Genomic DNA, 17,060 nt, shown 5'->3' with positions numbered 1-17,060 from the left:
CTGTAGTCTACAATGAATGACCAGTGCCTTTTCTGTCCAGCCTGCGTGTCTTCGATTGCACCTCGCTGAAAGAAATATGGCCATTTTTCTCTAAGCAGTAAAGGACCCAACATCAAAGAAACATAAAAAGAATTGTGAAGGATTAAGACCGTGAGACATTGAATGTAAATTATGTTTGCCTTTTTTATACATCACCAATTTTCCAAATTTAGCGCAGTGTCATAAAAAACAAACGGAAGCAGTCTGCGATGTATGCTATGCCTATTTTTGTGCCAATGCACTCTTTTATTCAAGGAGGCATTTCCCTGACCTACTTTGTTTCTTCATACGTCGATTTGGTGAGTTACTTACATGCTCATGCACTATTTATGCAATCACTGAAATTTCGTATAATTCTGTAAGGTTCACAAGGTAATGTATGGCGACGATATTAATTCAGTAATAAAACACATCAAAATATTATATAAACCAAGGAAATTTTTCGGTAGGGTGAACGGGAGTGGGGACTATTCATATAAATATTGAACAGCTAGTAATGTGATACTCGTGATTCAGGTTATGTATTTGAGTCCATATAATGACTAATTTCTACAAATAAGTGTGTGCGCTTGCTCTAATCAATAAACCTTCTAACGAGGGTGGTGGCGGATGTCTTTGGGAAATACTTTGCGCAGGTCAAGACCACAGTCTGGAGGAGAATGAACGAACTATTCACTCTAAAGACAACCGCTGCAGCGGCGGTTGTTTCGACAGACAAGGATCAAAGAAAATAGCATCCGTTTTTCATCACTCTTCAAACTTACTTTAGCAAAATAAAGAAAACGTTTACCTATACCTTCACAATACAAAAACGTCATGCTGACATGCCTTTGTGCGTTCAATATTGATTCCTTCATTATTTTATCTCCCCTCAGCTGCATAGGCAAACAGCTCATTTTCCCGTACGTCTCCTAAAGTAAGGTTTTAGTGCTACCTAAAGACATCAGTAAAAGGAGATGAAAAATAAAATTTCAAGTTGCATTTTCCTCGAGTATAGTTCAGAGAAGATTGCGTAAGACACGTAGGATATCATTCAGTCGAGTGAAGGCCCTCATTGCCCTTCCTTCAAGGACGTGTAATGAGGGATCGAGCAAAATCACTTTTCTTTTTGTCGTTTGGCTGTTAATATAATTTGCGTTTTTTTTGTGTGGAGGGGCTGTTTGTTTTGTCCCCTGGTTGTCGTTTTTTTTTCTCTTTTAAATGCGCGGGTATGCACTAAAATGCGCGGATCATCGACCCGACAGCGCTATCCACCAGACACAAGCAGATTTGATAGCAGGTTTGACCCCGACATATTATGTTGTTCTGCTGCAGGGTCACTTTTAATCAGTACTTCACTCACATTTGAACTTGACGCCATGCTTATTAACCACGATCACGATTAAAAGCTTCCTTCTTTCTCAACGACACCCAGAAGTTTGATCCATTTTGCTGACCTCTGTTGTGACGGTAAATTTCAACGATACGCCGGTCATTGGAGGCGCAAGCAATATTTCCGAAGATATTGTGATTCTGAATATCATGATCGAATGTTCTCAATGAGCTTGTCTTGAATATGGGGCGCAATTCAGCGCTGGTCAGACATGAAGAGAGTTTAGTCGTGAACTCTGCAACTAAACTGAAGGAGCTGGATGAGCTGCCTTGGTAAGTTGGTGTCTCAATACGCGCTGAAAAATGAAAACTTTTATTTTATAGCGCTTAATGTCAACAGCATTCTTGATTAGGCGTTGTTAGTATTTGACACGACGCTGGTCGTTCCATAACCGGTTGGTACTCAGTTGTTTTGATATAAAAGACGGGAATAGTGGACTGTAGGCTGGTCGTAGGTCGCATGCATTTTATATTAGCGCGCTTTAGGGACTTAAGAGACAACCAATCACTTTGCATGGATAAAGGCAACAAACCATGTGCCATTTGCCAAAGAATATACTGTGCAAGCTGGTATAATAGGTACTTAGCTGCTAATTTTGATATACGAAATGCTGCACACTCAACCTAGGGCCCTAAGAGACTGGGTAAAATAAAGCCGACATTCGAGGTCAATCTCAATAAAAAATAATTTCTTGAAGACCTAATAAATGATATTTCACTAGGCCAGCCAATTAGTCCAACAGTTTTCAACTTTAAGCAACTCTACAGCAGTCTAAGTCTGATTCTAGAGTTCGTGACTAAAGTGGCTATATGCAGTAACTCCAATTGTGACTTAAAGCTGAAGTCTTGTGAGTGCTCAAGCATGCTGCCTATACCATTTCTTCAGTGTCATAGGGGAGTTACGTCTATAATAATCACATACTGTTTAAACACATTACCTGCATCTCCGACGGCCTTGGCATTACTGAAGTTCATCGTCAGAACAGCCGTCATCCCGATCTAACAATTGCGCATATATTCAGTATAACTAAATGATGAGTCTGACGGTTCAAAACCTCGACATCAATGTGATAGAAGAAGTGGTTTACTCCGGATATTTCGTCCATCTGGGGTCCTTTATTGTGCAGTCAAACCTAAAGCACAGTGCTGGAGCGGTTTCGCCTACACCGAGAATGCTGCTGCCCCAGCAGGGGTTCAATCCAGTCACCTGCAGGTCAGCAGCCAAGATTCGTAAGCACTACATCACCGTGGTGGGTGTGGGTCTTCCGGGCTCTGCTTTGAAACACGCCATAATAACGGCGTCACACTGGCACATTTGATTGAATCAGGATTTGATTGAATCAGATTTAGATTCAAACCGAGCTTCGCCCAGACGATAGCGAATTCGCGATACAGCATGACCATGCAGAAGCAGCTCCGATGATGTCAGAATCCAACCAGCGCGAAAATATGACAGTGTCGCATTATTTACTCGATCTTGCACACATTCACAAGTCGTTCCATTCGCAGTGGTGGAGAAAAGAAATAAAGGGCAACTAACACCAAGGAAACAAATGTACAAAAAGGTGATCTACTAGTTCTCAGTGCAACTTAGGAACTGGGGACTTTTCACTTGAGTGCGTTGTTTTTTTTTTTGCCAAAACAAGGAGTTGACTGTGCTCAGAAAAGGAAGAAAAAAAATTCGGCAGTTTGCAGAAAAATTGTGGTGGCAAGCCTGAAGGAAATGCCGAGCGGTGTGACCTTCCTTGATACTTCTCCTTTTTCTCATTCTCTCTGCTCTTTCTCATTCTTTCTCTTTGTTTGTGACATCTTTTCTGTGTATATTTCTTCTCTTTCTATTCATTATTATCATTTATTTTGGTATCTGTCTCGTTCTCTTCCCTTGATCTTGTCGTTCTTTCTTTCGCTATTACTGTCTCTTAATTTATTGCTTGACTTTTCTGCCTATCTCTCTCGGCTGCTTTCTCTCATTCTTTGTTTCCCTCCATCTTGTATTATTTTCGCTCTCTGCTTTTGCAATCACATTTTATCGTCTGTTTTTTTTTCCTATCACTTCCTTTCTCTACCTGTCTTTTTGTTTCGTTGTCTCTTTTTGTGTCTTCAGAACCCTCTGTTTCCGTCTTTCTCTTCTGATAATCTTTTTATTATATCGTGTTCTCTTTTTGTTCCTTTTTAGTCTGTTTCCCTATTTTACGTGGTCTACGTCTTTATTTTTTTCATTTTTCAAGTTCTCTACTTCTCTCTATTTTCTTTCTTTTTGTTTCTCTCTACCTAACCCATCTTACGTGGTGCACTTCACCTTTATTTTTTATTCCGGTTTAGCTTCTTTTCTATTTCTTTCCTTTTCCTCGTCTCTATTTGTTCTGTGCGTGGCGGGCGCTTTACTACAACAAGCAGAGTTTGTATCTAGCTCTCGCACCTGCAGTAATGAAGTAACTGGCCTCTTTCTATAACTGTTGTGGCTCGTACCCACCGAGGTAGTTTTCTGTGGCCACCAATGTTCTATGCATCTGCACGCAGAAGAGTACTCAATGGGTAGATAATTTCAGTGCCCCAGTATCATGCACTTGCGGAAATTAAGTAACGCATCAAATGTGTGCTCAAAGAATTCGTACCAAACTCAGAACAGAAGTGCCAGTCACGTACTTAAATGCAATGAACTCCACACAATATGTCAGAGTGCCTAAAAGCCTTCCTAATTATTCTGCACTTCTTAAACTCTACGATCTAATTGATAGGGTTTACGACCACGCATGCTTCTTTATTAAAATGCCAAAAATTCGTTTTTCCCAACTAGTTCTGAGAAATAGAACGATGTAATGGGAGCCAAGACAAAAACAGCCTTTTTTCTTGCTGTGTATTTGCGTGGTATGTTAGTCGGCAGTGTGAATGAACTAGGCAAGACTGCCAATGCGACCCACTTGATCTGGTGACAGCCATCATTTAATTTGCACCTAAACCTTCATTTCACTCGTTACGGAACGCAGGTCTTTATACGTGGGTTTCGAAGAGGTATAGTATTTAAAAAAAACGATTACGAACTCACAAGAATACACAATGGAGATAACCTACTATTTCTTGTGCATTTTGTTTTTCGATTCACGCCGTTAAAGGGGTATGTCGGGAAACACCGTCACTTGTGGCGTATGCCGCGTAAAGGCTAACAGCTGCCAACAAAACACAATTCCCTTGTTCTCGGGAACAAAGCATGGCCAAAAATGTGTCGCCTGATTTACTGGCCCCTTAACAGCGGAACAATATCCAGACAAATACCTGAAATAACTGCGCAAGCAATCTCGCAAATGGGTCTCCTCATTAAGAAAAATTGTTCCGTGACCACCACACGAATTACGGCTACCATTCTCTCTTTTTTTTTTCATATCGATCTCTTTGCTACAGCAGCCCGAAAATCACAGACTTTCTTTCTGTATATACTATACCTGTTCGCTTCCGTTCTGAAACACTCCTACAGTGCCGCAGCAGACCTGTGAATTTCTGTCAGCATCGTGGACGCTACAAGAAAACAAGCCACTGATTGTTATAGAAATGAGCAGACGGAAACGCGTGGAAAAGAAGGATGAGAATAGATCATAGAACACCGACATATTTACCAACAGTACTTAATATGAAAGAGATGTTCTGATCGCGCACGATTGAAATCCCTTCAGCGCAATCAATATACATGTACGAAGCAACACAGCCATCAGCAGTGAAAGAAAATAAAGCAAAGCCCACTTCAAGCTTGTGCTCCAATATAACAGTAATTCCAGGTTTAGTCGGCTGCACATGTATTTTCTTCACTTGGTTGGGTGATTTTCAAGTTTAAAAATGCATGTTTGTCAGTGTCCTCCCATTTAGACGTTTTCAAGTATTGACTGTTTAATTTACTGTTTAATTCGTGCATTTGATAAAAAAAATATATGTGCTGTCACAATAAAATGTAAGTAAAGCTTTAGAGATTCATTGAAGACGCCACACTGTATTGCAAAAACAAGAACTTTAAAAGAAAGGGAACCGTCGCTTCGATTGTTTGTATCATTTCGATGCCGGTATTTTACAATGCTGGTTGTGGTGGTTGTGATATTCAAACAGACGGCGCTAACCTGGCCGAAATAGGCGACAATGGTCCCATCTGAGCATCACTTGGATTATAGGGGTCCGTCACCTAATGCCACTCAGCACAGTGTCTTACAAAAAAGGCATCAAGATCCATTGAACGCTTTTCCTCGTCACCGTGGGCTCTTCAGGGAAAATGGCATCTTTAATTGTGCCGTGCTTGTGACAGCCTTTCTGCAAGCTGCGTACCACCTCTGTTTTTTCGTTGTCAAACTGCGGGCATAGCCAAATGAATTGCTTGGTGTCATTGATGTCACCATATTCCTACCAATCGTGAAGTGTTTTAGAAAGATTAACGAAACATTCCCATTCATGTATCTTCCTCGCGGTCCAGCTTTTATAGAACACTTACATGGTTCGTCGTACGTTGGTGTAAAACAACTCGAAGGCGGGAGCCATCTTGTTCTTTTTATTCGCGGAAGTATTGCTCTTCGCGAACGTAACGTGGCTTTTCGTTGCCTCCAAGATTAGACATTGAAACCTTTCTGCACCTCACCTGGCTTCTGCACTGCCTCTGTGATGGGCCACCCTTTGTGCATGAGAGGACGTCACACAATGACGTCATGATGCAGCGTCACAAATTTTGGCAATTTGTGACTTTACATTACTGCTACGTCACCATTTTTTGTATTGCTCGTGTAGACGCCACCGACGTGAACAGCTGATTTCGTGATTGAAAGGACATTCAAAGCTGTCGGTTTTATATCACAGTAATGAGCGCATCTCTCTAGACTGAAACTTCTTAGGTTGCATAAGCTTACGTGCACAAATTTATTGAGCGCTTGTGCACATAAGTAAAAAAAAAGAAACAGTTCACATAAGTATGGGAACATAGGCCTTCATAATCGCATTGAGTAAATAATATCAACAGACTTTGAAATGTGGCGTCTTACAAGTGGTTTAGTATATTAACTGCCTCATGTTCTTGCTCCAAGGAAGGAAGCAAGAAAGAGCAGCAACAGAGATGGCAGGTAGGTTTACCATGGACATGCCCGGTTTGCAACCCTATGCTCGGGGAATGGGAAAGAGAAGTATAAAGATCAAAGAGGTAGGAAACAGACGACATATTGTTAATATCAATCACGCAGTTCATGGGGGCTCTCTCACATAATACACGACGCTGGAGTCTTCCCACTTGCAACCTAATGATTCATATCGCAACTTAAGGGATTACGTTTTTGTCCTATAGATGGGTCTATGTTGATCAAGTCGGGACAATAACAAAGTTATATATCTTGTTACTGTAACAAAAGGCTCAATAAATAATTCTCGTTTTTTTTTGTTATAGCGGTAAACATTTTCTCTCGTTTGTAACGTTGTTATGCTTCTGTTACAGCCTGATTGAGTGAATACTTGTGGAATCATAACCCGTTGGGATTGCATACGGCGTAATCAGTGTGCGCTTGTCTATTTGGCTTGTTCCTATATATCACCATCATATATAGAGACAGCATTGAACAGCATAACAAGACTCTCAAGGGTTTTTCGCGAAAGTGAATTACACACATAAAAGGACATTAGTACATGCTCATTCAGTGTTCGTGTCGTGTCGTGTAGCTCAATATTTCCCGCAATCTCGAAAAAAGCACTCAACCTCCTTTGAAAAGCGAGCTCAAGCGGAAGGGCACAGTCAAAGAAAAAAAAGGAAAACGCGCTAGGGGGTAATTGTAATCGGCGGAGTGGAATAAGTCAGCATATATGACCGATGTTTTCGAGAAGCTGCAAGAGACAAACTCTATTAGATACCCAGAACTGTCCAGATTAAGTTTGAATGAAATAACAATTCACAATCAAATCTACATATTTTTTGGAGTTAGGATCATTTATATGGATTTCTCTGATGAGTAAAATAGATATTCCGGTTGCATCTCCAAAACAGCAACAGTGTTCACCGCACAATATCTGTATTGTGCATTCCCTTGGAAACTACAATGCTCACAGATCCAAATGTGACATCATTCTGCATAGCATGAAGGCTGATATCATTACTGCGTCACTTTACTGCAAATATTAACCCTAAAATTATGTAGAATGTGATGTAAGTGTTCGTGTGAAAACCACGCCAATATGACACAAAGCGTAGAAGTTAGAAGTGAACGTGCGCGCAATACCTATCCCTAAAATATCTCGCTTGAATCACAACGTACCACACAACCCGAGTATTTGTATAGTCTTAGAAGTCCCCTTGCGCCTACGCTATACGGCTAGCAAGACATTCTAGGTGCTACAGAGCTACACCTAGCTACACAGAGAATAAAAAAAATTGTTAAGACATAACTTTCACAAATGGAGACGAGAGTTGGAGCAGCCTTAGTGTAGTTCTTCATCATGGCCTTAGCCGCTCAGCCAATCTGGAGGATGGCTTGATGCTTGACAAGGTCAGCGCTAAACAGTTGCGCTTCTCACTGTCCCGATGTGCGTGTTGGTGCCGTTAACCAGCCTGCCCGGCTTTAGGATTGGATTTGTACAGCCACCATGAAGAAACATTTAACAGATGAGGAAGCCAGCAGTTTCACGAAAATGTTTGCAGGTTTTTTCCCTACGGCGAACTACATGCCATGTAACTGGTTGATATTTGCAATCACTCGAAGTTGTGCCCGACCCAAGCTGTAGCATCAAAAAGAACGTCTTTTGAAAGCACAAGACCTCCGAATATGCCTGAAATGAATTACTCATAAATCGCAAGGTATATGACAATTGAAGAAGTTAGGAAAAAAAAGAGAAAAGAGAACGTAGTGGGCACAACACTTCTCAAAACTTTTGCCCAAAGCACTGCGCAATTCTGGCTTCACCTGTTACAGGACAGCCCATAATCCCCTTGACAGTCATTTGAAGTGCCGGTGGCTTTCTTCATCCCTAAATAACGGTGAAGCAAGGGACATTAACCCCGCCAGCGCAACATTCGTAAGCACTCATAATCCTGAATCTCTCGGGCCTCCTATCTCCGCTCTCGGAGGAATGATGACCCCGGAGATGTCAGGAGCAACTATAAATGAATGAAACATAACAAATGGAGAAGCCAAACCGAACAACCACAACACGTGATAAAAAAGCACTCTATCAATGCGCTAGACCACTAACCACTCGTGGCTGTGAACAAGTTTGCCGCGATTCCCCGCAAGGGAAAATGATAATAGTTCTTCGAAACCTGTCGCTGCCCATCCATCACTCTTTATCGGTGCAGGCGGCGCATGCAGATGAGGGTTTCTTAAGCAGCAGCTTTCTCCAAACTATTAGCAAATGCATGAGGGTGCTCTCAACAGTAGCCTGACTCTATTTTCATCCATTACTTTCCAATGCCGGTTCCTAATTTCAGTCGTAATAAGACGATGCAGGACTCCTGGGTTTGCACTCAGGCTTCTCTTAGAGACTCCAAGAGTTACTCAAGCACAAAAGCCCACAGCACTTCGGCATGAACTGTTTCTCATCTGAATAGATTTAAAAAACTTAATTTTTAATCTTCTTACAGTACTCTGGAGTCAAACCGATAGCTTTTTTTGGGTGATTCAGTTTACACCTTTCTGTAAGTTTCTGTGATGTTTAAGGCACATATTGGTATTTGAAGAACGTTGGTTTGCTTTTTGTTTGTATTTTACGGACAAAATTTTGCAACAGCATAAATGTCCAGGAAGGAGAGCTGCGTCGCGCATCTATTCAGCTGGGCGCAACCTTAAGCGCTTTCCTTTTCCCCCACATTATAGCTACTGTACTACATTGAAATATATGTTCGCAGTTCAACCTAAAGAAAATTTTACAACTGTTGAGGTCTTAGAGCTCTGTAAAACTTTGTGTTTAATGAAACAAAAATGCCGTTGATATTGTAGTAATTTTTTCTAAAGTCGTCCTAGTATGTGCTTTAGAATACGTGAAATAAAACGTCCCCTTGGTTTGCCCGTGCGAGCGCACCGTAAGTATTGGCGTGGAAACCCACGTCAACTTAGCCTGTACTTTCGGTGAAGTTTGATGGGTGGGTGTTGGTAGCAGAGTTGCGAGAAAGGCTTTTCAAGCCGCTAGCTGTTTCAAAATTCAATGATATTGCGAAGGCTTTCGTGCATACACGTACACACGAGACACACAAGAACGCAAAGCTTGCATTCCAAGGCCACTGCTATGTGATATGAAAGTATCATATATGACACAATGCCCATGAAAGAAAAAAGATGACGAAGGAAAATTAAACCCAAAGCCGGCTTCACAAAGCAATGCCAGGAGCGATGACATGAACGCCACGAGGTGATATTGCATAACAACCACATTAGCATGTTCAACACTTCCGTGCTATTCAAAATAACTCCATAAGGAGTTATCTTGAATGTTGGTGTTCGGGTCACACGCTGTCTACGTAGCTCCTAATTCTTGGACACCTGACTCCGTATGTTCGCGATGACTGGTTTGAAACATAAGTTGCGTTCCCATAAAACAGACTTTAGCAGCAACTTTAAAATATTGGCATGTTTTACGAAAGCGTTTTCTGCTCATGAACACGCGCTTTTAGTGCTAATTTTCGCTTTAAGGGGCGAAGCTCTTACCGTGGGCCTGTACATGCATGCCTCTCTTGGTACGTGTCTGCCTAGTTCCATGACTCACCCAGCGGGTGCGGACTGACGCACGGATGGATGAGTGGACGGCCGAACAGACAGACAGACAGACAGACAGACAGACAGACAGACAGACAGACAGACATAGGATTCCCGGTTTACCGATAAATACCTACGAAGCTTCTTCCCGCTCATCATACATCGCTCTGTGGATATGCTGTAATCACTCCGTGCATATGCTGTGTCACTTCGTGTTATTGGAACTTTGTAATTCACGGATGTGGTCAATTGTTGAGCAACCTGTACGGAATTTCTTGATCCTTCTGTTAATTAAATTGTAATGTCCTAGTTTTTCCAATAGTTTTATACGACGGAGGGCAAGCGGATCAGCGTTCAAGTCCTTGTCGTTCCCTTTCCTATGGATTAAGTTGAATTTAGCATTCTTTCAAGAATACGGTACACTACCCGCCAGGGGACACTCCGTAAACAGCGTGGCTAGTTTCTTTAACAGAATCTGTTCTCGTCTTTCAGCAGCTCTGGTGTTACACCATCCTGACTAGGAGCTTTGCCTCTCTGCGTTCCCTCCAAGTCTTTTCAGACTACTTCTATCATTACTGGTGGGATGTCATGTGATTTGCTGCTATTTCTTACAATACGATCGTGGTTGCGGATACTGTACAGATAACTGTAAAACACTTCCACTACATTATTCATGCTATCCATACTGGTATTTACTTTGCATTCCTTGTCCCTTAGAGCATACATCTGGTTTTTCCCTATCCTGAATTTCCTCTACACTGCTTAAACGCTTCTTTCATTTTTTAGGGAAATATTAAGTTTTCTGTATGTTATACCTTCTGACATCTGATACCTTAGACCTAATATTCAAGTTTGAATGCTCAGTCAGTTCTATTTAGTTTGTTGTAAGTGAGGCTCTCATGCTTTGCCGTACTTAATGAGGTTCTTTGTCTACTTGTACAGCTTGCTAGCGTCCTTTCAAAGTATCGTACTTCAAACTTCTACTGCACACTCCGTAATGATACTCGTGAGATTACCATTCATTGCCTCAGTGAAAAGGCCGGTTTCCTCGTGAAGAACCGACTATCTGTTCTGAAGTGAGAATCTTCATTTCTGTGCTTTTCCTCTCAGTGTTAGCTTATTGATTGGCTTGTTACGTATCAGTTTCTTTCGTTCTTTCTTCAAGTCTAGGCGAATTTGAGACCTCCCAGTCTATGATAACTGCATCGTACTTTTCCAAGCACTTTCACATGCTTCTTGATGCCTAGATGTCAACTCAGTATAGGTGTATTTTGTTCTTACTATCAACTAGGTGACAAAGAAATGCTCAGAGTACGCCTAAACACTATACAAACTCTTCATAGATTACGAAAAGGCATTCGATTCAGCAAGGATGTCAGCAGTCATGCAGACACTGCGGAATCAGGCCGTCGATGAAGCTTGTATTAGCATCCTACAAGAAATGTACAGCGGATCAACTGCCACCATAAATAAAGTGACTGAATACCAATAAATAAGGGTGTGAGACATGGGAATACGATCTCCCCAATCCAATTTACCGCATGCGAACAAGAGGTTTTCAGAGGCCTAGAATGGTAAGAGTTAGAAAGAATAGGAGTTAATACAATGTACCCTAGTAACCTGGTCTTCACCGATCAAATTGCATTGCTGAGTAACGCAGGGGCCAAATTTCCGATCGCTTATGCTGATATCCAGACAGCCAGATGCATATGTCGTCGGCATAAATTGATATTTGTACTGCCTTGCTCATAGTCTTGAAAGCATTAGGTAAACTAGCCATGGCCACATTGGACAAGTTGGGGACAGGACACTGCCCTGTGGCACTCCTCTGGTGATTTTCCTTGAGCTACTGAGCAGTGTCTCTAACGTCGCCCGCATCGAGCGGTCGCTAAGAAATGCCTGAACAAAGCGTAAAAGTTGCCTAGTTATTCCCATACATGCAAGACCACAAATTATTGCACCTTGGAAGACGTAGTCGTATGCTTTTTAAACGTCCAAGAATATTGCCAGAGTTAAAAAGCCGTATGCTTGTTGGTGTTCTATGCGACTCATCAAGTCCAAGATGTTGTCCTGCGCACACAACTGTTGCCATAACCCAGTCATACATGCTAGAAGGGCCTTGTGAATCTTCATCCACCATGTCAGCCAAACACCGGCCAGCTTGTCCATCAGCTTCGCTACGCACGAAGTGATACTGGTCTGTATGATGCCAGTTTTGTTCTGCCTTTACATCGCTTCAGCACTGGCACGACCCAGGCCGTTTTCCAGGCTTGAAGAATGTTTCCCGACTCCCAAATATAGTTGAAATGCATCAGAAGCCTGCTCTTCAATTCTGCAGACAGATTGAGATCATTTGGTTTGTAATTCCGTCAGATCCAGGAGCACAGCGTCGACGGAGACAACTTGTGACTTACGTAAGTTCACGCAGCGTGAAAGGTTCGTCGATGGCAGACGTAGAATGAGGCGGAAGTGGGTAAAGTGGTTCACTTTCTCTTCCAATTACATACACGTCCGCAAACTCTTCGGCCAGAGACGGCATTGATGTATCCGTGAATAACGCGAGGGCAATAAAAGGTCTCAAAGGCTCGGGCGTGCTTCCGACCCTATTTACTACTCCTCATATCCTTGACAGTGGAATAAATACGCTTAAACTCTCACAAAACGTTGCCCATTGTTTCTTTCGAAGTTTGTTGCTGTATCGCCGTATTGCTGTATCAGGTCTGCTGAACTGAGTTTTGCTAGCTGGTTCACCACCTCTTCGCATAAGCCTTTTCTCTGCCCTTCTTCTGGTCGCACACAAACTACGGAGCTTTATGTCTGGGGCTGGAAATCGATCAGGTAGCTTAAGTATAGTGGTCACAGCCGCTTTGCTTGCCAGCATATCCTGAAGCATATCCTCTGATCGGTGATCTACGTGCTCTCGGTAGCGATCTCAATCAGTTACTTTGGAGGATTTAGCTACCGTCAAATGATAGCCAGCAACATTGATCAATACAATGTTGCTGGCTGATTTTGCAAAAGCACGCGAAATTCAAGGAAGAAATTAATGGAATTTGCTAAGGCAGCCGGGCAACCGTATTTGCTACGCGTTAACAAACTGGTCATGAACAAGAAAACTTACGTTTACTGCGCAGAAAGCGACAGCGTTCGCGAAATCAATTCACCCCAAGCTAAGGACAAAGAACCCTCTCTACCTGCACGTGCTGACACTTCTAGCACCTCATAGCTACGCCCGTCTCGTTGCTGCGCAGGAAACGCTTCTTTTTTCTTTTCTAATGTGCGCAGCGTCCTGAATAAACGCGTCGAACTGTCTTCTGCTATTGATTCCTGTTCCGCTGATATTGTTGGTCTGACAGAGACTTGGCTTTCTACAAAAGTAAGAAATGAAGAAATATTGGATTGTGAGAAGCACTACAAATTTTACCGATGCGACCGCGATTACCGGTCTGGTGGGGGTGTTCTGCTGGCGGTTGCCGATAATCTTGCCTCTCATATTATTCCTGTTATGTCTTCACTTGAACTTGTTTGTGTCCGCGTGCTCATTGATTCTCGCGAAATAATATTTTGTATTTGCTATCGATCACCAACTGCATCATCATCCTTTTGCAATGACTTGCATGATGTTGTCAATCAGCTGTTCGTCAGATACCCGAGATCACCTTTGTTCATTCTTGGCGATTTCAACTTTCCCGACATCATGTGGGAAAGAGACCCGGTTACCTTAAAGCACAACTCAGGTGAAAGTAGGGAATTTTTGAATTTTTGTCACGACTTCAACTTTACCCAGCTTGTTGACTTTCCTACTCGCGTTACTCCCACTTCCGCTAGCGTATTAGATCTAGTACTTACCAGTACACCTGACCTAGCTTCACCCTTCACTCATCTACCGGGAATTAGCGACCATTGCATAATCCACTTCACAATAAAAGCACGGGTTTCCATCAAGAAAAGAACAAAAATTATCCAAGACTATAGCAAAGCGGACTTTCATGGAATGAATACAGAGTTACAATCTTTTGTTGACCTATTCTTTGCTGGTTTTGAGCAGCGATCTGTTGAACAGAACTGGCTAGACTATAAGAACAAACTGCTAGCCCTAATTGACCGATTTGTACCTAAGAGAAAAGTTTCATCGAATCCTCGTTCTCCGTGGTTCAATAACACGTTGAAACGCATGCGCAATAAAAAGAAGCGGCTATTCAGACGCGCCAAATCAACAGCCAGAACAGACCATTGGTCTTTTTATCAGACATTTAACAGAGAATTCTGTACTGCGCTTTCGAAAGCCAAAAAAGTATTTTTCGATGAAACTCTTCCTTCGCTGCTGCGCTCTAATCCACGTAAGTTTTGGAGCATCATTAGCGGAACTACAACGCGACATATCCAATTAATACAGTCTGATGTCCCAGTCGCTCTTAGCGAGTGCTGCAACGTTCTGAGTAATGTATTTGCTGCACACTTTCAGAACAGCATCCCAACTATATTTCCACAGTTAACAAGCACCGATTTCTTGCCAATGGACCCTATTATCATTGATGCAGTTGGTGTCGAAAAACTTGTTGGAAACTTGACAGTGTCATCATCAGCTGGTCCAGATTGCATTTCGTCAAAAATGTTGAAGTGTACTCAAGTCTATTCTTCTTTAATATTGTCAAAACTTTTTGAACAGTCATTACAGACGTCCACACTGCCATCTGACTGGAAGACTGGGAAGGTGGTCCCTGTGCATAAATCTGGTGATGTACATTCCCCCAATAACTACCGTCCCATATCGTTAACATCCATTCCAGTGAAAATCTTAGAGCATGTCATATACTCGCACCTCATTGAATTCCTTGAATCTAATTCCTTCTTTAGCATTTATCAGCATGGCTTCCGTAAGACAGTTTCATGCGAAACACAGTTGCTGTGTTTTACTAACGACTTGTTTATTAACGCAGATCTTGAATTTGATACTGACTGCATATACTTAGATTTCGCTAAAGCATTTGACTCCGTTTCACACGCACTAATCATTTTCAAACTTACTCAGCTTAACATCGACCCCAATGTACTTACATGGATTAAAGAATTCCTCTCTAACCGCAGCCAGTACGTGACAGCTAATAATTTTTGTTCACCTAATTCCGCAGTATCATCTGGTGTACCGCAAGGGTCCGTTTTAGGGCCACTCCTTTTCTTAATTTACATTAATGATCTTCCTTCTTGTGTTTCTTCTTCTACTGTCCGACTCTTTGCAGACGACTGCGTCCTCTACCAGAAAATAACCAGTCATGTCGATCACCTTAACCTTCAACGCGACCTAGATAGCATATTCGCATGGTGTAACACATGGTTCATGACACTTAACATATCTAAATGCAAGAGCATGCAAGTTTCACGTCGCACTACCACCCACTGTCCGCGTACTTATTCCCTCAATAACATTCCATTACCATCTGTTGACAATTACAAATACCTTGGTGTTCACATATCTTCTAATCTTTCCTGGAATAAACACACAGAATATGTGATTAACAACGCTAACCGCATGCTTGGTTATCTGCGCCGTAACTTTTCCTCTGCGCCATCGTCACTCAAGTTAACACTGTATAAAACATTGGTCAGACCAAAATTAGAGTACGCATGCGCCATATGGGACCCAACTCATGCCATTCTCATTCAATCTCTCGAAACCACTCAGAATCGCGCAGCACGTTTCATTTTATCGAATTATTCACGTCATTCCAGTGTCACATCCATGAAGAGCACCCTAAACTTGCCTGATCTTTCATTGCGCCGCACATTGTCTCGCCTTAACCTTTTTCACAAAATCTATCATTATAACAGCCATTTGAAGGACGCCCTGTTTCATCCACCTCGCTTCATATCACCAAGGATGGATCATCGCTTTAAGGTGGGCCTACCATCCTGTCGCACCAGACTATATAATGATTCATTCGTGCCAAGGACAAGCGCCGCCTGGAACCACCTTCCCGCCTCCATCGCCTGTATAACGGACCAAAAAGACTTCAAGCTCGCCATACATGATGCCCTGTAGAATTTTTCTTTTTTTTTCCTGTTTTCTTTTTTTTTTTTTTTTTAACTTTTTAACTGCACTTACGATTGTTCAAACCACTCCTTTCTGTAGTGCCTTCGGGCCTTGAAAGTACCTTTAATAAATAAATAAATAAATAAATAAATAAATAAATACAGGTGAAAGATCATTGCTCATTCTGTCCGGAGCTGTGTAACACGTGAGTTGAACGTCACTTGAATGCAATGTCAAGTCAATTACTCTTGTGCAAGCTTGGGGCCTAAAGAATGTTACATTGCCATCATTCGGTATGCAAATATCTAGGTTATCAATAGCCTTTCCCAGACAACGTCCACGTGCATCCGAACTCTTGTCCCCCCATGACGTGTGATGTGCATTGAAATCACCACAAATGATGTGCGGAGATGGGCAACGATGGCACAGGTCTGCCAAAAACATTTCGATGGAAATTTTTTTGCGGGGAGACGTATACACCGATGCAGTGCTGACTTTGCGGTTTCCTATCTGTGCCCTGATCGCACAAACTTCTATAACATCTGTGCGCAAGTTCGCCACATTGAGTGCTACGTGCGGCATCTCTCTTCTTATATACACAGCGGTGCTTCTATTTGGGAAAATCGTTATGGTGGGGTTCTTGTGGGTGACGTATCCAGTGATTGATCTTTTTCTCGGTAATCCGGCCTCCGATAGAGCCAAGATCAGAATTTGATATTCTCTAAAAAACAGGCGTAGTTCATTCATGCGAGAAACAATGCCGGCACAATTCCACTGGATTATGAAAGGCACTTTTCGGCAATTTAACGTGCACTCAGGCTTGGCCTTCGGCATCCTACTGCTGGTTGTGCCCAAAACAACCAAGCAGCGCTGATTCTAGAGCCAGCACGGCCTGCAGCGTCGTCTTCGCAGTACCGGTGGCATTG

At 42.3% G+C, this 17,060-nt stretch overlaps 1 long non-coding RNA gene across 1 annotated transcript; it reads left to right on the top strand.

Annotated features, from left to right (window-relative positions):
• Positions 1-13,141: 13,141 nt before the first annotated feature.
• LOC142803728 (uncharacterized) lies at positions 13,142-16,058 on the top strand. The gene is made up of 2 exons (XR_012894249.1): positions 13,142-14,839; positions 15,933-16,058. It is a non-coding gene; the product is annotated as an uncharacterized LOC142803728 (long non-coding RNA).
• Positions 16,059-17,060: the final 1,002 nt, after the last annotated feature.

The sequence above is a fragment of the Rhipicephalus microplus genome, chromosome 1 (assembly GCF_043290135.1).
Source record: "Rhipicephalus microplus isolate Deutch F79 chromosome 1, USDA_Rmic, whole genome shotgun sequence".
NCBI classification, from domain to species: Eukaryota; Metazoa; Arthropoda; class Arachnida; order Ixodida; family Ixodidae; genus Rhipicephalus; species Rhipicephalus microplus.
Note: the sequence above shows the minus strand (reverse complement) of the source record. Positions and strands in the feature narration are given on the sequence as shown.